The sequence below is a fragment of the Macrobrachium nipponense genome, chromosome 4 (assembly GCF_015104395.2).
Source record: "Macrobrachium nipponense isolate FS-2020 chromosome 4, ASM1510439v2, whole genome shotgun sequence".
Lineage (NCBI taxonomy): Eukaryota > Metazoa > Arthropoda > Malacostraca > Decapoda > Palaemonidae > Macrobrachium > Macrobrachium nipponense.
Genome location: NC_061100.1, coordinates 132,458,153 through 132,483,207, shown reverse-complemented (window position 1 = coordinate 132,483,207; position 25,055 = coordinate 132,458,153). Strand labels below are relative to the sequence as shown.

Below are 25,055 nucleotides of genomic sequence, written 5' to 3'. Positions count from 1 at the left end.
CGTTGAGTTTTGACTTGATTATCGCCTTGAGTCTCTGCATATATTCTTTCCTGATCGTGTCCTTCATCTCTTGGTGTTTTATATCTCCTCCTTCCATTATTCCCAGGTATTTGTATCCTGTCTCATCTATGTGTTTGATGTTGCTCCCATCTGGTAGCTTTATCCCTTCAGTTCTCGTTACTTTTGCCTTTTTGTATGTTGACTAAGGCGCATTTTTCTATTCCAAACTCCATCCTGATGTCCCCAGATACAATCCTTACAGTCTGGATTAGGGTATCTATTTCCTTGATGCTCTTACCATACAGCTTGATGTCGTCCATGAACATCAGATGGTTGATTCTGTTGCCTCTTTTCTTGAGTTGGTACCCGGCATCCATCTTCTGTAGTACTTTTGTCATGGGAATCATGGCTACTACGAAGAGTAGTGGGGACAGTGAGTCGCCCTGGAAGATCCCTCTCCTGATATTATTATTATTATTATTATTATTATTATTATTATTATTATTATTATTATTATTATTATTATCTTTCCTTCAGAATGTGAATGACAGACTCTTAGCCATTATACATTTTTTCAATTACTAATGAGTTCTCAGGAAATCACCATACAAATGGAATGCGTGCTTGTCCACAAACTTGCTAATTATATTCTCAGTAGTCCAAAGAAACGGGATCTGATACTTTATAAATATATATCTTAACAGGAGAGAGAGAGAGAGAGAGAGAGAGAGAGAGAGAGAGGAGAGAGAGAGAGAGAGAGAGAGAGGTTAAAAAAGACTCTGCATAAGCATTTCTTCTCAATATAACGCAAGTTGATTCTAGACTAGTACCGCACCCAGTTCTCAATCTAAAATATCCTGGAATGCAGACTTGGATACAGCTGTTTTCTTATGCTCATAGAGTCCTGTTCCATTCATATATTTATATCCCTTATACCGACTCAGGATGCACAAGAATACTTTAAATAAATATAAACTGTTCTCGTTCGCAATTCATAAAGTTCTTAACGTACATACGATACATAAAGTGCCTTACTAACTTTGTCTTTCTTCAGTGAATTCTGGAAACGTTCGAAGTTAGCGCCTTCTTCTCCTGCTGTGCAGTGCTTTCTTTGTTTGATCAGTGAGCACACTGGTGTTGATAGTCTGTTTACAAGGAATATTATAAAATCGTTCGTCTATTTTATTACTAAACGTTTCTTTAAGTTGCTGTACTGTACTTTTTCTATGCCATATAATAAATGCAATTTATTAATCAATATTAACGCTTCTTGATAATTTGAAGGCCATTGTAATACGTCATTATCATATGGGTATATATATACATATATGTATGTATGTATATATATATATATATAATATATATATATATATATATATATATATATTTTTGAGGTATTAGCCTTCCTTTTTCACGAAGATAGATATATGAGGTCATAGTCCACAGGGGAAAATAAAAGCTGAAATTCCTTTTAGCTCAACAGTTTCGGCCTCCACTGGCTCTTATCGAGAGCTGTTTATTAACTAACGCACAAAGTTTACAGTACACCCAAAGTAAAATATAAGAAACAGAGAAATACAAATAAGCAGTTAGTAAACATTGGTCACTGACATACAATCAAGTCAGTTACTCTAAAAACCTTTTTGCATGCCTTTCTTTTTCCCTATGGACTATAACCTCATAAATATACATACATATACACACACACACACATATACATATACATATATGCATACAAAGAAGTAATCAGGCCATATTATAAACAAAGGGGCAAATTTTTTTAATATTTATGAACACTATCTAATATCCAAATCAGGCACTCTTGATACGGAGCTGAAGAAAGACTAAATAATGCAAATTAAACGATAGCCTGCTTGAATAAGTTTTGAAAATCAAGTAAAATGAAACTGCATACTAAAATAATATTATAGGTTAATCGTGTTCGATAACCATTGTTGTGTGGACACGAAAACATGATATAGCAAGGAAACTATAGAATATTGGTAGATTAGAGAACAGAACTTTAAGAAGAATATGAGGAGTCTGATAGCAAGAGCCAGGCAGAAACTATCCCATAAAAAAAATCAAAGAGGGTCCATATGTAGATGAGATAATGACGCAGAGGAGATGGAGATGGCTTAGTCATGGGGAGATGGAGATGGTGTTGGCTTGGTCATATCCTTCGCACAATCCTTGAGAGAATGGTAGTAAGTGACAGTGTCAGCTGGGCCCCAAAAGAACTGAAAGACCCAGAACTACTTGCGCGAGAACTACGAAATGGAAGTCTGAAGATTTGCGGAAAATCAAGCACACGAATTTCACAGAGACCCTTCGCGCCCCATGGAGAAGGGTTGGAACATGGTAAGATTTAGGCCTAAGACCAATCGCTGGGACCTATGAGGTCATTCCGCGGTGAGGCCAATGCTGAAATAATTGTCAAGAGAGGGATGAAAAAGAATTTGAACGGAGGGAGAGTAAAAGGAACGAAAGGGGTTGCAGCCAGGGGCTAAAGAAACGCTGTAAAGAATCTAAAGTAATGCTTACACTACATCGCGTGAGGTACTCTGACAGTACTACACCTCTGTGGGTAGAATATATATATATATATATATATATATATATATATATAATATATATATATATATATATAGTAATGGGAGTCATGCTTGGTTCTTAACAAGTCATGACATCATTAGAGATGTCATGATTTTAATAATGCTTGAAGCAACGCCATTACATGAAGAGCCAGTAACAGGAGTACCATCATACGAAGTGCCAGCAAAGAGTAGCAACAGGCACGTGTCACAAAGGATTTCATATTACCTAGATGGCTATAACATCTGGTACGATTAGGAGATCCTACATGAGTACGTCAACATTTGTCTTAACCATACGTCGGGTTTCCTAGTTAAGCTGTGAGACTTCGTAATTTAGCTGAAGTGATCAACTCCAGGCATATACTGGACCTATACTCATGGACGGCAAGAAGATGCTGCACTACCTTGGCTTGCAACCCCGACCTCCCTGGCTTAGGATGAACACATCTCTCCGTATAGACCTCTTGCATATTTCAAGAAAGGGTCACGTTTACTTTCCCCCCTGTGGTGGCTACAAAGGTATTTTAAAAGTACAGGGAAGATCAGATGTGGTAAAACGCAAAGGAAGAGAAGGTTAAATTGAACGGTAAGACAAAGCGTACTGAATTCCATTTTACTAGCAAAGTCATTCTTTTAATGTTGTTGTATATTTCGGCAGTAACTTTTCCGTAAGACTAGTGAAAAACACAGTTGTCGAAAGTTTACTGCCAATCTTTGTTTTTTTTTCTGCACTAAGGAAGACTTATTTTCTCTGGCAAAACTGCATTAGTTCGAAAAGTTTAGCCAAACTTCATTTATTCATGAATATAGAAATTTTTCGCTCCCTCCGCAACATCTCTTCATATTTTAAGAAACAGTTAGAGCGATATTACATTATTAACAAGTATAACTGTTCTGTCCCTGAACAATACAATAAATGTACTTCCAAATATTCACGCAACCCATTAAAAAGCAGAATAAGTACAGTTCTTACCTTGTTTACACGACTGTAGTAGTTCTTTGGACAACAACGTCTTTGAGTGCAAGCCAATATTCAAGGTTTAAGGATGCGACTGAAACTTATTTCCTTTTGCAGCAAATCCGATAAAGGGAAACACTAATAACAACAGAAAATCTGATATGCTGATTCCTTTGTGAGTCGAGAATTGTATACCCACCATGAGGGTGAGTCAATGCAGTTTTTGAAAAGGCCAACAGACCATTGCAAAGCAAATCCTATCCTGGTTACTTTCCTTGACGTCAACAGACACAGAAAGTGTATTCGAGGCTGAGCTATAGAAATACGAGATTAAAAGGGTTCTCAATTCTCGACAGGTTTTTCTTTGAACTAAGTGGAGCGGTGAGCAGATTACAGATTATGGCAATCCAGATCCAGTGTTGGCACCTGTAAAGTCAATTGCTAAGGTTAACAAGAATAAAGAGTCTATTTGTCCTACAAATAATATTATGAATCTGAAGAGAAGATGTTCTGTACAGGCTGAGACAGGAATTTAGAAATTCGGTCAAAAATATGAAATGCGAGGGAATCATTTGTCATCTATAGAATTATTATTTCAAATTGCGGCTGAATATATAGCAGTGTAAGATAGAATGAGCTACAGTAGATTCACATAAACCGTGCATTTGATGTCTAGGCCCGTCCCTTACGACGCTCCTGATAGGCTGTTAAGCCAGTCACAGGTCTGGAAACTCTGTCTCTTGAGAGAGTTCACATGGGCAGGATGCATGTTCCACCTCTCCTGAGGGATACTTTTGAAAGACCTATCTCTCAGGAGAGGTGGAACATGCATCCTGCCTATGTGAACTCTCTCGAGAGACTGAGAGTTTCCAGCCCTGTGATTGGCTTATCAAAAGCCAATCAGGAGCGTCGTAAGGCGTTAGACTATTTCAGTCTTTGAAAAGAGGGGATATATAGTCACTAACAGGGTAAGGCCAATGAATGACCAACTGAAATGACCTTCTCCCCAAAAACATTGGTACACGTATACCCCTAATAATTGCACAGAGTATAAAATTACCTACATCAGGGGATCTTGAACGGCCCTATATACTGTAAATGCTGTTAAGGAGGCGGAGTCTTCGATAATTACACATACCACAGCAATTTCTCTATAAGAGATCAATTAATTTCAAATAGCTTTTATTGCTGGCACTTTTTAAAGACATGATTGATTACCAGAAGCCCTCACTACAGGTAAAGCTACTGACGAGTCAGAGACATTATTGCCTTTAGTTATCAAGAATGTTACTTGGAGCAATGAAACTGCAAGAGCTCTACAGACAACATCCGGGGTCGGAATAATTGCAACATGATTTTTCAAGCTTCATTTGGGCGGTTAATGAAGACTGCGGGATGGATGCAAGAATAATTTTTGCACGCAGATTTTCTTTTGGGAATTAACGAACAGAAGAAACAGCGTCAAACCGGATAACATAATGTATGAAATAATCGCGAACGAACATCACTTCACCGAATAAGTATAAACCACCACGTAAGAATAAATACCAAACGAATGGAAAGCGTTTCTCCATCTATTACAGTTACGACTCCCGAAATGAGAAGACTGCGCAAGGGAGGAATGAATTCCTGATAGTCACTAAAATAACTACGGATTAATTATTCGGTTTCTGAGTCCTCATTACAGTTAGAAAGAGGGACAGAATAATGAACGTTTCCTTGAATGACCATAAAATCATTTGGAAGTTCATGCTACGTACTGTTCCTTGTAAATCATTATCTTAATATGAAACTGACCCTTTCATCTGAAATTCCGTTTTTGTTTCTGGAGCGAACCAAAGCATCATCCGCCTTAGAGCCTCACTCAGCGAATATACATTGAGAGGAAGCAGTACTACTGCTATGTGGAGGCGGTCTAATGCGTGCTCTCCGCATTAATAATAATGATTATATTTTGACAATATAATTACACAATTGGGCCATTTATACTGCGTGCGTGGAATTCAAGATGAAACTGTAAACCGCAGCACAACACAGGGAGATTCATTATAACGAAAGGATGCTAATGGACCTCGTTAAGCCTTGACTGATGGGGGGAACAGTTCTGAGACGGCATTGCGTTTCCTGTAGCTCCAATCTTCACCCCCCCTTCCCCCGCCCCTCTTTTTTTTCCCCCACAAAATATTTACTCGGAATGCAACTCTTTAGCTCGTGCTAAGTCCCATTCAATTCAAGATCTGTTAGCGATTCGTAATTGAAATGTACCACGAAAATGGAATTTACATTCTTGAATCTTCAGCAACATTCAGTCAGAAGATGGTTCACTGTCTAGGCGTTAAGTAACATTTTATTTCTCTTTCCCCCGTAGTACCTTCTTCTCAAGGCGAAGGATCTCCACAATTAGAACAACTTGTTCTTCGCAGTCATATACTTTTATATTAGTCTCATATATATATATATATATATATACATATATATATATCTATATATATATATATATATATATATATAAATATATATATATATATATATATATATATATATATATATATATATATATATATATATACATATATATATATATATATATACATATACATATATATGAACAAGTTACAGCACGAAAGAAAATGGAAAAAATGGAGATGCCGAGTACTTCCGTCTTATTACCAAGACATGTTCACAGTAACTTTGTTTGCATAATCATCACGCTTTCTTCGTGATATGAAATTAAACATACATATGTATATATGCTTGTATGTGTGTATGTATATATATATATATATATATATATATATATATATATATATATATATATATATATCATCCAATAAGAGGTCGAGGCTAGTCCCCATTATGTAGCAGGTGAAAAGGCAAAACAGCTCAATACATTGGGCTGCTTTATTGTTGCCAACGTTTCAAGACTATGATCTCATTTTCAAGGCTATAAAGAACAAAAATACATAAATTACAAACTTGTCCAGCAAGATTAGTTACATACAAATAAGCACGAGAAAATATATATATATAAAATTAAAAAAATCAAATAACTAAAAACACACAATGTATTAAACACTAAGTAAAAATTGTTAAACAAATTTTAAAATATATAAAACAAACCTTACAACCCGAGGTTCGGTTGCTGAAAGGCCTGCCAGAGCGACAAGGAGCCGAGATAACCAAGGAAAAAAGATAAGAGTGGGCGGTCTAAGCAATGTATAATGGAACTGCTGTAGTGTTGTTATTCAATGTTGGAACAAGGTGCTTAAAGGCTAAGGACTCGAGTATACGGAGTTGGTTTTCATTAGGGCTGGATAAAATTATCTTAAAATCATCGTAGTTGATTCTGCATTTGCATATTTGGGCATGGTTTCTTATATTTGAAAGCTCTGGACTAGAAAGCTTCCTCCCTGTGCGGTAACTAATGCCTATGTGTGAGTCACATCGTACTTTGAGCAATCGGCGAGTGCTTCCAACGTAAGTCTGTTCGTTGCACGAACAGCAAGTATACAAGTAAACTAGGCCAGACCGCATCAAAGTAGGCAATTTTTCTTTGTGTCGAAAGAATCCGCCTATGGTTTTTGGATTCCTTATGATGAATTTCACATCAACTGCTGGGAAATGTTTGTACATTACCTTCCTCAAATGCGGTATAAATGAGGTATCATAAGTGTATGGAAAGCTAACATAATATTTTAATTTAGAAGCTAGATGTACTGGAGCTGGTGGCTGGAAGATTTTCTGTAGGGGCTTTCTGACATAACTAGAGAACAGGGCAGTTGGGTAACAATTGGTCGTAAAGAATTCCTGCAAGAAATCAATTTCATTTTAACAATTTTTACTTAGAGTTAAAAACATTGTGTTTTTAGTTATTTGATCTTTTTATTTCATATATTTTTTTCTCGTGCTTATTTGTATTTAACTAATCTTGCTGGACAAGTTTGTAATTTATGTATTTTTGTTCTTTATAGCATTGAAAATGAGACAATAGTCTTGAAACGTTGGCAACAATAAAGCAGCCCAATGTATTGAGCTGTTTTGCCTTTTCACCTGCTATAATATATATATATATATATATATATATATATATATATATATATATATATATATATATATATATATGTGTGTGTGTGTGTGTGTGTGTGTGAGTGTGTGTGTATATACATACATACATACACGTATATACGATACGCGTGCGGATATCTAGAAAACAGGCTAATAAAATATACAACCACAAAGGAAAATATTGTCTTTGGAGCAAGAAACTGGGAAACAAGGTGGTAACTACAGTGTCAAATTAGTATGAGAAGTGAAACGCTCTGCAAATGCTAAACGAATAAGTACGCGATATATATATATATATATATATATATATATATATATATATATGTGTGTGTGTGTGTGTGTGTGTGTGTGTGTGTGTGTGTGTGTGTGTGTGTGTGTGTGTATTTGGTAGGCCAAGTTCGCTCTCTGCTGCGTCTGCCAATGCGGAACCAGAGGAATTTATTTCTGGTGATTAAGTTAAGTATACCTTAGTTTAACCTAAGGCACAGATTTCTTTTACGTGGTTACTCAGCAACGGGTCCTACAGCTTATTGTGGGGTCCAAACCACATTATATCGAGAAGTGAATTTTATTTAGCAACGTGTAGAGCAAGGTCTACTCTAGGCCTTAGTGCAGAGGACTCGGCGGGAAGACTGCTGCGTTCTTGAGCATAACCCAACAGCTGACACAAAAGCACTGGATAATAAACAGCAGGTGCAACGAGCGGAACTTCGAGTAGAACCTTCATTGAAGTAAGGTACGGTGAGGAAGGACTTCCTTCCGGACAGTAATAGAATTCTCTTACATCTTTTCAACCTTTTTAACCTTTCCCACTTCGAAGGCTCATCTGCCATTCTTCCAGCTTATGGGGAACATAGCTCTTCAGTTTCCTCTCAATCATTGAAGGATCTAATTGGATCTCTACACTGCTTCACCGTTCTACGTTTCTGAATCATACTCGTGCATTTGTCGACAACATAAGTAAGTATTTTCCGGCACTGAATTTTTCCCAGTAAACTAACTTCATTGACCTTCGTTGCAGGAGCAGTTACTTCAATGAGCTTAGTTGCAGGAGCAGTTACTCCAATGAGCTTAGCTGCAGGAGCAGTTACTCCAATGAGCTTAGTTGCAGGAGCAGTTACTCCAATTAGCTTAGTTCTGGGAGCAGTTACTCCAATGAGCTTAGTTCAGGGAGCAGTTACTCCAATGAGCTTAGTTCAGGGAGGCAGCTTACTTTCCATTGAAGCTTAGTTCAGGGAGCAGTTACTTCCAATGAGCTTGTTAGTTTTTTTCAAGGAGCCCCCAGTTTTACTTCAATGAGCTTAGTTTGCAAGTGCAAAAAGTTACTTTCAAGAAGGCTTAGTAGCGGGAGCAGTTTTACTTTCAATGAGCTTAGCTGCAGGAGCAGTTTACTCCCAATGAGCTTAGTTGCAGGAGCAGTTACTCCAATGAGCCTAGTTGCAGGAGCAGTTACTTCAATGAGCTTAGTTACAGGAGCAGCTATTTCAATGGGCTTAACTGCAGGAGCAGTTACTTCAATGAGTTTATTTGCAAGAGCAGTTACTTCAATGAGCTTAGTTGCAGGAGCAGTTACTCCAATGAGCTTAGTTGCAGGAGCAGACACTTCAATGGGCTTTTCTGCAGGAGCAGTTACTTCAATGAGTTTATTTGCAGGAGCAGTTATGTCAATGAGCTTAGTTGCAGGAGCAGTTACTTCAATGAGCTTAGTTACGGGAACCGTTACTCTAATGAGCTTAGCTGCAGGAGCAGTTACTTCAATGAGCATAGCTGCAGGAGCAGTTACTCCAATGAGCTTAGTTATGGGAGCAGATACTCTAATGAGCTTAGCTGCAGGAGCAGTTACTTCAATGAGCTTAGTTGCAGGAGCAGATACTTCAATGGGCTTATCTGCAGGAGCAGTTACTTCAATGAGTTTATTTGCAGGAGCAGTTACTTCAATGAGCTTAGTTGCAGGAGCAGTTACTCCAATGAGCTTAGTTACAGGAGCAGTTAGTCTAATGAGCTTAGCTGGAGGAGCAGTTACTCCGATGAGCTTAGCTGCAGGAGCAGTTACTCTAATGAGCTTAGTTGCAGGAGCAGTTACTCCAATTATCTTAGTTGCAGGAGCAGTTACTTCAATGAGCTTAGTAGCGGGAGCAGTTACTTCAATGAGCTTAGTAGCGGGAGCAGCTACTTCAATGAGCTTAGTTGCAAGAGAAGTTACTTCAATGAGCTTAGTTGCAGGAACAGTTACTTCAATGAGCATAGTTGCAGGAACAGTTACTTCAATGAGCTTAGTTGCAGGAGCAGTTACTCCAATGAGCTTAGTTGCGGGAGCATTTATTCAAATGAGCTTAGCTGCAAGAGCAGTTACTTTAATGAGCTTAGTAGCAGGAGCAGTTACTCCAATGAGCTTAGCTCCGGGAGCAATTGCTTCAATGAGTTTAGTTGCGGGAGAAGTTATTTCAATGAGCTTAGTTGCAGGAGCAGTTACTTCAATGAGCTTAGCTGCAGGAGTAGTTACTAAACTGACCTTAGTTGCATGAGCAGTTACTTCATTGAGCTCAGTTGCAGGACCAGTTACTTCAATGGGCTTAGTTGCAGTAGCAGTTACTTCAATGAGTTTAGTTGCAGGAGCAGTTACTTCAATGAGCTTAGCTGCGGGAGCAGTTACTCCAATGAGCTTAGTTGTGGGAACAGTTACTTCAATGAGCTTAGTTACAGGAGCAGTTACTCTAATGAGCTTAGTTGCAGGAGCAGTTACTTCAATGAGCTTAGTTGTGGGAGCAGGTACTTCAATGAGCTTAGCTGCGGGAGCAGTTACTTCAATGAGCTCAGTTGCAGGAGAAATTATTTCAGTGAGTTTAGTTGTAGGAGCAGTTATTTCAATGAGCTTAGTTGCAGGAGCAGTTACTCCAATGAGCTTAGTTGCAGGAGCAGTTACTCCAATGATCTTAGTAGCATGTGAAGTTACTCCAATGAGGTCAGTTGCAGGAGTAGTTACTTCAATGAGCTCAGTTCCAGGAGCAGTTACTTTGATGGACTAATCTGCAGGAGCAGTTTCTTCAAAGAGTTTAGTTGTTGGAACAGTTACTCCAATGAGCTTAGCTGCAGGAGCAGTTACTCATATGAGCTTAGTTGCAGGAGTAGTTACTTCAATGAGCTTATTTGCAGGAGCAGTTACTCCAATGAGCTTAGTTGCGGAAGTAGTTACTCCAATGAGCTTAGCTGCAGGAGCAGTTACTTCAATGAGCTTACCTGCAGGAGCAGTTACTCCAATGAGCTTAGCTGCAGGAGCAGTTTCTCCGATGAGCTTAGCTGCAGGAGCAGTTACCCCAATGAGCTTAGCTACAGGAGCCGTTACTCCAATGAGCTTAGTTGCAGGAGCAGTTACTCCAATGATCTTATTTGCAGGAGCAGTTACTTCAATGAGCTTAGCTGCAGGAGCAGTTACTCTAATGAGCTTAGTTACAGGAGCAGTTACTCCAATGAGCTTAGCTCCGGAAGCAGATACTTCAATGAGCTTAGTTGCGGGAGCAGTTACTCCAATGAGCTCAGTTGCAGGAGCAGTTACTTGAGTGAGCTTAGTTGCAGAAGCATTTATTTCAATGAGCTCAGTTGCAGGAGCAGTTACTTCAAGGAGCTCATTGCAATAGCAGTACTCCAATGAGCTTAGTTGCCGGAGCAGTTGCTCCAATGAGCTTGGCTGCAGGGGCAGTTACTCCAATGAGCTTAGTTGCAGGAGCAGTTACTTCAATGAGCTTAGTTGCAGGAGTAGTTACTCAAATGAGCTTAGTTGCATGAGCAGTTACTTCAATGGGCTCAGTAGCAGGAGGAGTTACTCCAATGGGCTTAGTTGCAGGATAGTTGCAGGAGCAGTTACTTCAATGAGCTTAGTTGCAGGATAGTTGCAAGAGCAGTTACTTCAATGAGCTTAGCTGCAGGATAGTTGCAGGAGCAGTTACTTCAATGAGCTTAGTTGCAGGATAGTTGCAGGAGCAGTTACTTCAATGAGCTTAGCTGCAGGAGCACTTACTTCAATGAGCTTAGCTTTGGGAACAGTTACTTCAGTAGTTTAGTTGCAGGAGCAGTTACTCCAATGAGCTTAGTTGCATGTGCAGTTACTCCAATGATATTAGTTGCATGTGCAGTTACTCCAATAAGGTCAGTTGCAGGAGCAGTTACTTCAATGAGCTTAGTTGCAGGAGCAGTTACTCCAATGAGCTCAGTTGCAGGAGCAGTTACTTCGATGGGCTTATCTACAGGAGCAGTTACTTCAAAGAGGTTAGTTGCAGGAGTAGTTACTTCAATGAGCATAGCTGCAGGAGCAGTTACTCCAATGAGCTTAGTTGCAGGAGCAGTTACTCCAATGAGCTCAGTTGCAGGAGCAGTTACTTCGATGGGCTTATCTACAGGAGCAGTTACTTCAAAGAGGTTAGTTGCAGGAGTAGTTACTTCAATGAGCATAGCTGCAGGAGCAGTTACTCCAATGAGCTTAGTTGCAGTAGCAGTTACTTCAATGAACTTAGTTGCAGGATAGTTGCAGGAGCAGTTACTTCAATGAGCTTAGTTGCAGGATAGTTGCAGGAGCAGTTACTTCAATGAGCTTAGCTGCCGGAGCACTTAATTCAATGAGCTTAGCATTGGGAACAGTTACTTCAGTAGTTTAGTTGCAGGAGCAGTTACTCCAATGAGCTAAGTTGCAGGAGCAGTTACTCCAATGATCTTAGTTGCATGTGCAGTTACTCCAATAAGGTCAGTTGCAGGAGCAGTTACTTCAATGAGCTTAGTTGCAGGAGCAGTTACTCCAATGAGCTCAGTTGCAGGAGCAGTTACTTCGATGGGCTTATCTACAGGAGCAGTTACTTCAAAGAGGTTAGTTGCAGGAGTAGTTACTTCAATGAACTTAGTTGCAGGAGGAGTTACTTCAATGAGCATAGCTGCAGGAACAGTTACTCCAATGAGCTTAGCTGCAGGAGTAGTTACTTCAATGAGCTTAGTTGCAGGAGCAGTTACTTCAATGAGCTTAGTTGCAGGAGCAGTTACTCCAATGAGCTCAGTTGCAGGAGCAGTTACTTCGATGGGCTTATCTACAGGAGCAGTTACTTCAAAGAGGTTAGTTGCAGGAGTAGTTACTTCAATGAGCTTAGTTGCTGGAACAGTTACTCCAATGAGCTTAGCTGCAGGAGTAGTTACTCCAATGAGCTTAGTTGCATGAGCAGTTATTCCAATGAGCTTAGCTGCAGGAGCAGTTACTCCAATGAGCTTAGTTCAGGGAGCAGTTACTTTAATGAGCTTAGTTGTTGGCGCAGTTACTCCAATGAGCTCAGTTGCAGGAGCAGTTACTTCAGTGAGCTTAGTTGCAGGAGCAGTTATTTCAATGAGCTCAGTTGCAGTAGTTACTTCAATGAGCTCAGTTGCAGAAGCAGTTACTTCAGAGAGCTTAGTTGCAAGAACAGTTATATCAATGAGCTTAGTTGCAGGATCAGTTACTCCAATGAGCTTAGTTGAAGGAGCAGTTATTTCAATGAGCTCAGTTGCAGAAGCAGTTACTTCAGTGAGCTTAGTTGCAGGAGCAGTTATTTCAATGAGCTTAGTTGCAGGAGCAGTTGCTCCGATGAGCTTTAGTTGCATGAGCAGTTACTTCAATGAGCTTAGTTGCTGTAACAGTTACTGCAATGGGCTTAGCTGCAGGAGCAATTACTCTAATGAGCTTAGCTGCAGGAGCAGTTACTCTAATGAGCTTAGTTGCAGGTGCAGTTACTTCAATGAGCTTAGTTGCTGGAACAGTTACTCCAAAGAGCTTAGCTGCAGGAGCAGTTACTTCAGTGGGCTTAGTTGCAGGAGCAGTTATTTCAATGAGCTTAGTTGCAGGAGCAGTTACTTCAGTGGGCTTAGTTGCAGGAGCAGTTATTTCAATGAGCTCAGTTGCAGGAGCAGTTACTTCAGTGGGCTTAGTTGCAGGAGCAGTTACTTCAGTGTGCTTAGTTGCAGGAGCAGTTACTCCAATGAGCTTAGCTGCGGGAGCAGTTACTCCAATGAGCTCAGTTGCAGGAGAAATTACTTCAATGAGCTTAGTTGCAGGAGCAGTTACTCCAATGAGCTTAGTTGCAGGAGCAGTTACTCCAATGAGCTCAGTTGCAGAAGCAGTTACTCCAAAGAGCTTAGTTGCAGGTGCAGTTACTTCAATGAGCTTAGTTGCTGTAACAGTTACTCCAATGAGCTTAGCTGCAGGAGCAATTACTCCAATGAGCTTAGCTGCAGGAGCAGTTACTCCAATGAGCTTAGTTGCAGGTGCAGTTACTTCAATGAGCTTAGTTGCTGGAACAGTTACTCCAATGAGCTTAGCTGCAGGAGCAGTTACTCCAATGAGCTTAGTTGCAGGAGCAGTTACTCCAATGAGCTTAGTTGCAGGAGCAGTTACTCCAATGAGCTTAGTTGCAGGAGCAGTTACTCCAATGTGCTTAGTTACAGGAGTAGTTACTTCAATGAGCTTTGTTGCAGGAGCAGTTATTCCAATGAGCTTAGCTGCAAGACGAGTTAATTCAATGAACTTAGGTGCAGGAGCAATTACTCCTATTAGCCTAGTTGCAGGAGCAGTTACTCCAATGGGCTTAGCTGCAGGAGCAGTTACTATGATGAGCTTAGCTGCAGGAGCAATTACTCCAATGAGCTTAGTTGCAGGAGCAGTTACTTCAATGAGCTTAGTTGCAGGAGTAGTTACTCCAATGGGCTTAGTTGCAGGAGAAGTTACTTCAATGGGCTTAGTTGCATGAGCAGTTACTTCAATGAGCTTAGTTGCAAGAGCAGTTACTTCAATGAGCTCAGTTGCAGGAGCAGTTACTTCAGTAGTTTAGTTGCAGGAGCAGTTATTTCAATAAGCTTTGTTGCAGGAGTAGTTACTCCAATGAGCTTAGCTCCGGGAGCAGTTACTCCAATGAGCTTAGTTGCTTGAGCAGTTACTTCAATGGGCTTAGTTGCATGAGCAGTTACTTCAATGAGCTTAGTTGCAGGAGCAGTTACTTCAATGAGCTTAGTTGCAGGAGCAGTGACTCCAATGAGCTCAGTTGCAGGAGCAGTTACTTCAATGAGCTCAGTTGCAGGAGCAGTTACTTCAATGAGCTCAGTTGCAGGAGCAGTGACTCCAATGAGCTCAGTTGCAGGAGCAGTTACTCCAATGAGCTTAGTTGCAGGAGCAGTTACTCCAATGAGCTTAGTTGCAGGAGCAGTTACTCCAATGAGCTTAGTTGCAGGAGCAGTTACTCCAATGAGCTTAGTTGCAGGAGCAGTTACTCCAATGAGCTTAGTTGCAGGAGCAGTTACTCCAATGAGCTCAGTTGCAGGTGTAGTTACTCCAATGAGCTCAGTTGCAGGAGCAGTTACTTCAATGAGCTCAGTTGCAGGAGCAGTTACTTCAATGAGCTTAGTTGCAGGAGCAGTTACTCCAATGAGCTTAGTTGCAGGAGCAGTTACTTCAATGAGCTTAGTTGCAGGTGTAGTTACTCCAATGAGCTCAGTTGCAGGAGCAGTTACTTCAATGAGCTTAGTTGCAGGAGCAGTTACTTCAATGAGCTTAGTTGCAGGAGCAGTAACTCCAATGAGCTTAGTTGCAGGAGCAGTGACTCCAATGAGCTTAGTTGCAGGAGCAGTTACTCCAATGAGCTTAGTTGCAGGAGCAGTTACTTCAATGAGCTTAGTTGCAGGAGCAGTTACTTCAATGAGCTTAGTTGCAGGAGCAGTTACTCCAATGAGCTCAGTTGCAGGTGTAGTTACTCCAATGAGCTCAGTTGCAGGAGCAGTTACTCCAAAGAGCTTAGTTGCAGGTGCAGTTACTTCAATGAGCTTAGTTGCTGTAACAGTTACTCCATGAGCTTAGCTGCAGGAGCAATTACTCCAATGAGCTTAGCTGCAGGAGTCAGTTACTCCGCCAATGAGCTTAGTTGCAGGTGCAGTTACTTCAATGAGCTTATTTTGCTGGAACAGTTACTCCAATGAGCTTAGCTGCAGGAGCAGTTACTCAATGAGCTTAGTTCGCAGGGGAGCGTTACTCCATGAGCTTAGTTGCAGGAGCAGTTACTCCAATGAGCTTAGTTGCAGGAGCAGTTACGTCCAATGTGCTTAGGGTTTTACAGGAGTAGTTACTTCAATTTTGGCTTTGTTTGCAGGAGCAGTTATTCCCCAATAGCTTAGTTGCTTGGGCAGAGTTTTAATTCAATGAACTTAGTCAGGAAGCAATTTAAATTCCAATGAACTTAGTGCAGGAGGCCTGGAAGGCAGTTACTCCTATTAGCCTAGTTAGCTTGAGGAGCAGTTACTCCAATGGGCTTAGCTGCAGGAGCAGTTACTATGATGAGCTTAGCTGCAGGAGCAATTACTCCAATGAGCTTAGTTGCAGGAGCAGTTACTTCAATGAGCTTAGTTGCAGGAGTAGTTACTCCAATGGGCTTAGTTGCAGGAGAAGTTACTTCAATGGGCTTAGTTGCATGAGCAGTTACTTCAATGAGCTTAGTTGCAAGAGCAGTTACTTCAATGAGCTCAGTTGCAGGAGCAGTTACTTCAGTAGTTTAGTTGCAGGAGCAGTTATTTGAATAAGCTTTGTTGCAGGGAGTAGTTACTCCAACGGCCTTAGCTCGGGCAGAAGTTACTTCCAATGAGCTTGGTTGCGGGTGAGCAGTTACCTTCCAATTGGGCTTAGTTGCATGAGCAGTTACTTCAATGAGCTAGTTGCTTAGGAGCAGTTACTTCAATTTTGGGAGCTTAGTTGCAGGAGCAGCGACTCCAATGAGACTCAGTTTGCAAGGGGAGCGAGTTACTTCAATGAGGTCTTAGGTTGCAGGGAAGCAGTTACTTCAATGAGCTTCAGTTGCAGGAAGCAAGTTACTTCATGAGCTCCAGTTGTAAGGAAGCAGTTACTTCAATTGGAGTCAGGTTGAAGGAAAAAACAGTTACTTCCAAATGAGCTAAGTGGAAGGAGCAGTTGATACTTCAATGAAGCTTAGTTGAAGGAGCAGTTACTCACAATGAGCTTAGTTGCAAGGAGCAGTGACTTCAAGAGCTTAGTGCAGGAGCAGTTTGACTCCAATGGAAGATTAGTTGCAGGAGCAGTTGACTTCCAATGGAGCTTAGGTTGCAGGAGCAGTTACTTCAATGAGCTTAGGTTGACAATGAGCATTTACTTCAATGAGCCTAGTTGCAGGAAGCGTTACTTCAATGAGCTTAGTTGCAAGGAGCAGTTACTCCAATGAAGGCTCAGTTGCAGGTTGTAGTTACTCCAATGGAGCCAGCTTTTGCAGGAGCAGTTACTTAATGAGCTTAGTTGCAGGAGCAGTTACTTCCAATGAGCTTTAGTTGCAGGGAGCAGCTTACTTCAATGAGGCTTAGTTGCAGGAGGCAGTTACTTCAATGAGCTTAGTTGCAGGAGCAGTTATTCCAATCGAGCTTAGTTGCAGGAGACAGCCATTTCAATGGGCTTAACTCCAATAGCAGTTTACTTCAAGAGTTTTATTTGGGCGAAGGAGGCAAGTTACTTCAATATGGATGCTTGCTTTAGTTGGCAGTGATAACAAGGGGTGAGCAAGTTACTTCCAATGCAGCTTAGTTGGCAGGAGTTAGTTTACTTCCAATGAGCTAGTTGCAGGTTAGAGTGACTCCAAGGAGCTCAGTTGCAAGGAGCAGTTACTCTCAATGAGCCTTCCGTTTGCAGGACCCAGTTAACTTCAAGAGCCTCAGTTTCAGGGAGCAGTTACTTCAATGACTTCAGTTGCAGGAGCAGTTACCTTCAATGAGCATTCAGTTGCAGGAGCAGTTACTTTCAATGAAGCCCAGTTGCGGAACCAGTTTACTTCAAGAGCTTTTCAGGTTGCAGGAGCAGTTTACTTCAATGATTGCTTAGTTGCAGGAGCAGTTACTCCAATGAGCTTTTAGTTGCAGGAGCAAGTTTTACTTCAAGGAGCTTAGTTTTGCAGGAGCATTGACGCCACTTGTAGCTTATTTGGACAGGAGCATGACTTCCAATTGAGCTTAAGTTGCAGGAGCAGTTCCTTCATGAGCTTAGTTGCTGAGGCAGTTACTTCACATGAGCGTTAGTTTGCCAAGAGCAGTTACTTCAATTAGCTTAGTTGCAGAGCAGTTACTTCCAATACTTCAGGTTGCAGTGTATTACTCCAATGAGCCTCAAGTTTGCAGGAAAGCAGTTCTCTAATGGGAGCTTAAGTTTGCAGGAGCATTTACTTCAAATGGAGCTTAGTTGCAGAGCAGTTAACTTCAATGAGCTTTATTTGCGAGGAGCAGTTATTCAATGGCTTAGTTGCAGGAGCAATTTGTTTTTTTTTATTCCCATGAGCTTATTTTGCAGAGCAGCGCCTTTCAATTGGGGCTTAACTGCAGAGCAGTTACTTCATGAGTTTATTTGCAAGAGCATTTACTTCAATGAGTTCGTTGCAGGAGCAGTTACTCCAATGAGCTTATTGCAGGAGTATTTACTCCAAGAGCTTAGTTGCAGGAGCAGTGGACTCCCAATGAGCTCAGTTTGCAAAAGAGATACTTCAATGAGCTTTAGTTGCAGGAGCAGTTTATCCAATGAGCTTCAGTTGGCAGAAGCAGTTTAACAAAGAAGCTAGTTGCAGGGTGCAGTTACTTCAATGAGGCTTCGTTGCTGAACCAGTTACTCCAATAGCTTAGCTGTTTTTTTTTTTTAAGGAGCAATTACTCCAATGAGCTTAGCTGAGGAAGCCGTTACTCCTAAATGACTTAGTTGCAGGGCAGTTTACTTCATGGCTTAGTTGCAGGGTAGTTTAACTCAAAGAGCTTAGTTGCAGGGGTGCAGTTGACTTCCAAGATCTTAGTTTTGCAGGAGCAGTTACTTCCAATGAGCTTAGTTTGCAGGAGCAGTTACTCCAATGAGTTAGTTGCAGGAGCAGTTGGCCCTCCAATGAGCTTAGTTTGGCAGGAGCAGTTACCTTCCAATGCGCTTAGTTGCAGGAAGCAGTTACTTCACTGAGCTTAGTTGCAGGAAGTTAGTTACTTTCCATGATTAGTTGCAGAGCGTACTTCCAATGAACTTAGTTCAGGATGCAGTTACTTCAATGAGCTTAGTTTGCACGGAGTAGTTACTTCATGAACTTAGTTTGCAAGAGTAGTTACTTCAATGATCTTAGTTGGCAGGAGGCTTACTTGCAATGAGCTTAGTTTGACAGGAGTAGTCTACTTCCTGAGCCTTAGTTGTAGGAGTAGTTACTTTCATGAACTTAGTTGCAGGAGCAGTTACTTCAATAACTTAGTTGGGGCAGGAGTAGTTACTTCAAGGAGCTTAGTTGAGAGTAGTTACTTCAATGAATACTTATTAGTTGCAGGAGGCAGTGTACTTCAAATGAGCTTAGTTGCAGGAGCAGTTCTTCAATGAGCCTTGTTGGCAGGAGCAGTTACTTCAATGAGCTTAGTTGCAGGAGCAGTTACTTCAATGACTTAGTTCAGGAGCATTACTCCAATGAACTTTGTTGCAGGAGTATTCTTCTGAGCTTAGTTGCAGGATATTTATTTCAATGAGCTTAGTTGCAATAGCTTTTACTCCAATGAACTTTGTTTGCAGGAGTAGTTATGTTCAATGAGCTTAGTTTCAGGCGTAGTACTTCAGTGATCTTAGTTGCCTGAGCACTTACTCTAATGAGTCTTAGTTTGCAGGAGCAGTTCATTCAATGACTGCTTCAGTTGCAGAGCAGTTGAAAGACTCAAGAGATTAGTTGCAGAGGTGACTCAAATGAGCTTAGTTGCAGGAGCAAGTTACTTCAATGACTTAGTATCAGGAGAGTTACTTCAATGAGCTTAGTTGCAGAGTAGTTTAGCTTAGTTGCAAGTAGTTAGCTCAGCTTAGTTGCAGGAGTATTTACTTCAATGAGCTTTGTTGCAGGAGCAGTTACTTCAAGACTTGTTGCAGGAGCAGTTACTCTAGCTTAGTTGAGGAGTTAGTTATTCAAGATTAGTTGAAGAGAGTTATTCAATGCTTAGTTACAGACGTTTCAATGAGCTTATGCAGGAGTAGTTAATTCAATGAACTTAGTTGCAAGAGTAGTTATCTTCAATGAGCTTCGTTGCAGGAGCAGTTACTTCAATGAGCTTAGTTGCAGGAGTAGTTACTCAATGAGCTTAGTTGTAGGAGTAGTTACTTCAAATGAACTTAGTGCAGAGCAGTTATCAAGAACTTAGGTGCAGGAGTAGTTACTTCAAGACGCTCGTTGCAGAGTAGTTACTTCAATGAATTAGTTGCAGGAGCGTTACTTCACTGAGCTTAGTTGCAGGGAGCAGTTACTTCAATGAGCTTAGTTGCAGGAGCAGTTACTTTCAATGAGCTTAGTTGCAGGAAGCAGTTACTTCCATGAGCTTAGTTTTGCTAGGAGCAGTTACTCCAATGAACTTTGTTGCAGGGTAGTTACTTCAATGAGCTTCGTTGCAGGAGTAGTTACTTCAATGAGCTTAGTTGCAAGCTGTACTCCAATGAGCTTTGTTGGCAGGAGTAGTTATTTCAATTGAGCTTAGTTCAGGAGTAGTTAACTTCAGTGATCTTAGATTGCAATGAGCACTTACTCTCAATGAGCTTAGTGCAGGAGCAGTTACGTCAATTGCAGCTTAGTTGCAGGAGCAGTTACTTCCAATGAAGCTTAGTGCAGGAGCAGTATTCAATGAACTTAGTTGCAGGAGCATAAGAGTTACTTCAATGAACTTAGTTGCAAGGAGTAAGTTACTTCAATGAGCTTAGTTGCAGGAGGTAGTTACTTCAATGAACTTAGTTGCAGGATCAGTTACTTCAATGAGCTTAGTTGCAGGCAGGAGCAGTTACTTCAATGAGCTTAGTTGCAGTATTACTTCAATGAGCTTAGTTGCAGGAGTAGTTACTCCAATGAGCTTAGTTTGTAGGAGTAGTTTACTTCATGAACTTAGTTGCAGGAGCAGTTACTTCAATGAACTTAGTTGCAGGAGTAGTTACTTCAATGAGCTTAGTTGCAGGAGTAGTTACTTCAATGAACTTAGTTGCAGGAGCAGTTACTTCAATGAGCTTAGTTGCAGGAGCAGTTACTTCAATGAGCTTAGTTGCAGAGCAGTTACTTCAATGAGCTTAGTTGCAGGAGCAGTTACTTCAATGAGCTTAGTTGCAGGAGCAGTTACTCAATGACTTTGTGCAGGAGTAGTTACTTCAATGAGCTTAGTTGCAGGAGTTAGTTTATTTCATGAGTTACTTAGTTGCGTGTTAATAGCAGTTATTTCTCCAATTGAACTTTGTTGCAGGATAGTTATTTCAATGAGCTTAGTTGCAGGAGTAGTTACTTCAGTGATCTTAGTTGCATGAGCACTTACTCTAATGAGCTTAGTTGCAGGAGCAGTTACTTCAATGAGCTTAGTTGCAGGAGCAGTTACTCCAATGAGCTTAGTTGCAGGAGCAGTTACTTCAATTAGCTTAGCTGCAGGAGCAGTTACTCTAATGAGCTTAGCTGCAGGAGCAGTTACTCTAATGAGCTTAGCTGCAGGAGTAGTTACTCCAATGAGCTTAGTTGCAGGAGCAGTTAATAGTATGAGCCTCAAGCAGCCACTATTAAATGTGACTTAAACATCAAACATATCTTCTTTGCTTGGAAGATTTAAAAACCTCTGCCACGCTTCCTATGATGACGACTTTCAGCGGGAAAATGCCTGAAGAGTATATTCAGATTTTAACGTTAAACGACCTGGGGCTTACCTTGATTCTCAAGTTGAACCAAGTGAAGATGTTTTTAGAGTAATTCTTGGGAGTTAGTCAGTGCATATTGGTATCCCATAAAAACCTCCTTATCTATCTTCTCTCTTTTTGGTATATTAGTCTCGTTTCTTCACCGAAACCAGATAGCCTTGCAGAATTTTGTCAAGCACGATTACGTTTCCAATTCATCTAGATCGGCCATGAAGCGGAGAGTACACTGATTTTCCCTTCTTGTAGAAATATGAATTTTTATAATGTTGTTGCCAGATACTGGAAAATTAAGGCGAGACTGAATGCATGCAAAGTCAAGAAGGATGACATTTTTCAAAAAATCCTCACCCTGGTATGTGGGGCTCTCTAGGCACCGAGAAGAAAGTTAAAATTGGGTTGAAGATACCGCAGACTTTCTCCTGAATTATGTGACGGTAAATTTTATAAGTGATACCAGCAATCTCATTTTTAAGACCCCTTGAAGACCGGAAGGCAATATATATATATATATATATATATATATATATATATATATATATATATATATATATATATATATATATTCTCATGCCATAGCCTTATTAAATACCGGCAAGCTAACACATGAGCTTCGCTGCAAGAGCAGTTACTTCAATGAGCTTCGCTGCAAGAGCAGTTACTTCAATGAGCTCTCTCTCTCTCTCTCTCTTTATCTATCTATCTATATATATACTATATATATATATATATATATATATAATTATATATATGTGTGTGTATGTGTGTGTGTGTGTACATAATATCTGTATATGTGCTTGTGTGTGCATAACCTCTCGTTATTTCGTCAAAAACGACTCTTGGAAGGCATCAACAAACAAAAGAATAACTTCACAGACACGAATTTCATTTAACTTTATTTAATAGCACCTCATGTCGTAAGATGTCTGTGTTCATAAATCTGTACATAATTATTTAATCAGTTCATAACTCAATGCTGTAAAGTTTTTAACACTGCCGTCTTTAACTTCGATACCCCGTCTGCTATTCATAATAACATACGTGTTGTAGTTGTTATTGTTGTCATAAGCCTTATGTTAACGAATTTTTTTACTGCAACAGGGATAAGGGTGTCAGAGGTCAAAATTTTCTAATTACGGTTTTCAGCTGGAGTTGTAGTTTTGTAATCCTTCTCTTTAAATATCTATTTTTCCTCATTAGCTTGTTTTCTTTTTATAAAGTCTTTTTGTTTTCTATGTAAATAGCATTACTTTTATCCACTGTTATTTGTGCCACGCGTTCTTGTTTCTCCTTCTTCATTCTCCCCCTTGCACCCTCTTTTCTCTAAGCCCTCCTTTTTCCTCCTACTCTCCTGCTTTGGGGCCAATCAGAGCCGGGTTCAGGTGGCTCGACGTCACGAGTGGTGGACCATTCAGGAGCCGGTGAGGCAACGGGACTTGCTGACTGGAGTTGGGGCGGGGAAGGAAGGAAGGATGGAAGGGAGGGAGGGAGGGAGATAGTAGGCGTCAGGAAACTATAAAAGGGCAAGTTTAAGCGCCGTGGCAGAGCCCTCCATCGCGCCAGTTCATCTTCGGCGGGTGAACACGAAGGTTGAGTTACTACTCGTCACTCGCCTGAGCCGAAGAGAGGTAGAGAGAGAGAGAGAGAGAGACGCAGCTACACGAGTCTGTGTGGGCTTCAGAGTGCGGGGGGAACTTTTGGAAAAAGGGAAAAAAAACTTTTTAAGAGAGAAGAAAAAGTTGATAGAGTGCTGCATTTGTTTTAATAAAAAAAAAGAAGTTTGAAATAGGAGAGGACACAAAACAAGATAAACACTAAATCTGCATCCAAGCAACAAGTGTCTCGACACCGCTGGTGAGTACCCGATTGAGTTCAAATTTGTCGTGTCACTTCTTTCCAACGTGTCACTTGTTGGAAAGACCTTACAATGCACTAATTATTGCTAATGCTCTATGCTAATGTTCTTTTCTCTTACGGTAAACGGTGGAAATCACTGGGGTTTTCTAAGAGAAGTTTTTCAATTTTTTTTTTTTTTTATGAAAGAAAAAGTTTGAATATTTTTTACAGTTAACTTTATAATAAAAAAGTTTTAGCCTGAATTTTTCAAAGACGAAACTGTTGAAAACAATCTTGTCATCTTTCTGTAAGAGACAAGCCGTAGCCTATTTCCTTTTATTGAAGGGAAATTCCTGGAAAGTTTGAAAGGGAAGCATTTGCGAACAAATCTCATTAGACTGGTTAGGAGGAAATCTTTTTAATGATCAACAACCTGCTCCAGATACTTTTTCCATTCCTTTTAAAGAAAAGGAGATGCCTCTTTAACGTCATCCGGCGGGGGCGGGGGTGGGGGGGGGGAGACTTAATGCAGGGCAAGAAATTCTGCATGCAACCGTATACTAAGTCAACAGAAAACTGCAATAACCGGAATGAAAGAGACGAGAAGATAAGTATGAATGAGAGCGAACAAAGGCTCCTAGAACAGATGGTCTAGTGTCTCTTACAATTTTTTAATATTAGTAGGTCGCGTTTGCAAGCTTTTCAAATCCTCGCCAAAAATGGATTGTGCATTTGTCCGTATAACATTGCGCAGCAAACTCTTGCGCTCAATAGAGAGAGAGAGAGAGAGAGAGAGAGAGAGAGAGAGAGAGAGAGAGAGAGAGAGAGAGCACTGAACTTATGATTGGGAAGATACTGTCACCATACTATTTACATAATGATTTTGGGGTCAGCTCGCACCTTCATCGCCGAACAGCTGTAGATTTATTTAAATTTTTTTCCATGACCTGGAATTCAGTAATGGCAAGTGCCTCCTCCACACATCATGTCCAAAAAAATTGAACAAATGATACATATGATTAACCACTAGGGGAAAGTGAAACTATTTCTCCATCATTATATTAGACTTATTTGTTCCGAGATCGTAGTTTTTTTTCGTTTTTTAATCCTCCATTTCTCAAAGGTATATTCTTAATTAAACTATGGGCAACGACTATCATTTCTATCTCAACCAGCCGATACTTTAGAATAATCTAAACCATTCAGTCAAAAGATGAAGACCTCATTCTCAACTGCATTTCCATCTCAGCTGATCCAATTTGGGACTGGAAAGTCACCCAACAGAGTGCGTATTTTACACTTTGAGATGACGTCATTCAATTGTCTGACTCTCTGCTCTTACGTTTCATCTATCGGGTAATTATCTCTACTCCTACCACCTTCCCTATCCCTCTTTGAAAGAGCCCACTAAAACAAATATATACACACATGCACCCACATGTTAGCAATTACACACTGCCAGGATGAATCCCTCTTTGTAGAAAACTTGATTGTATTCAGTAGTTTCAATCTGCCCTGAACATCCTTGATGATCTGAAGCAATGGCTTTATTTACCGGATTAGAGTCTTCTAAATCTCGAATTAATTAAATCTCGAATTGATCGTTCGTCTACGTACAATAAGTGACGTCCATCACTCGTCAAAAGGGAACAATGATTGCATGCAAGAATTTCGTATTCATTGAACTGAGGAGTTTATAACTGCCTTAGATTGTTTCTTCTTTAACTTCTCCGTTATTCTCTTCCTCTTTTCTCTTATCCAGCTTTTACACTGAAGAAGGCCGTAGGAAATCCAGAGAATGAGATCACGAGTTTTGTTCATAAGTATGAAATCTTCTGTTCAATAGTTTTTACAGGATAAATCAAATTTCAAGCGACACCAAGCAGCTCGTACAAAAGACATCGAC

The 25,055-nt window shown here is 40.4% G+C and overlaps 1 protein-coding gene and 1 long non-coding RNA gene across 3 annotated transcripts in view; one reads left to right on the top strand and one right to left on the bottom strand.

Moving 5' to 3' along the window:
- Positions 1-25,055, bottom strand: part of LOC135211186 (uncharacterized) — a 321,835-nt gene that overhangs the window by 143,638 nt on the left and 153,142 nt on the right. The window lies entirely within an intron of this gene.
- LOC135211185 (uncharacterized) overlaps positions 22,849-25,055 on the top strand; it is a 109,734-nt gene continuing 107,527 nt past the window's right edge. The window contains exon 1 of one of the 2 annotated variants that reach the window (XM_064244402.1): positions 22,849-23,167. The gene's annotated coding sequence lies outside the window, so the exon portion shown is untranslated. The remainder of the gene's footprint in view (positions 23,168-25,055) is intronic. The other variant, XM_064244401.1, reaches the window with a different exon arrangement.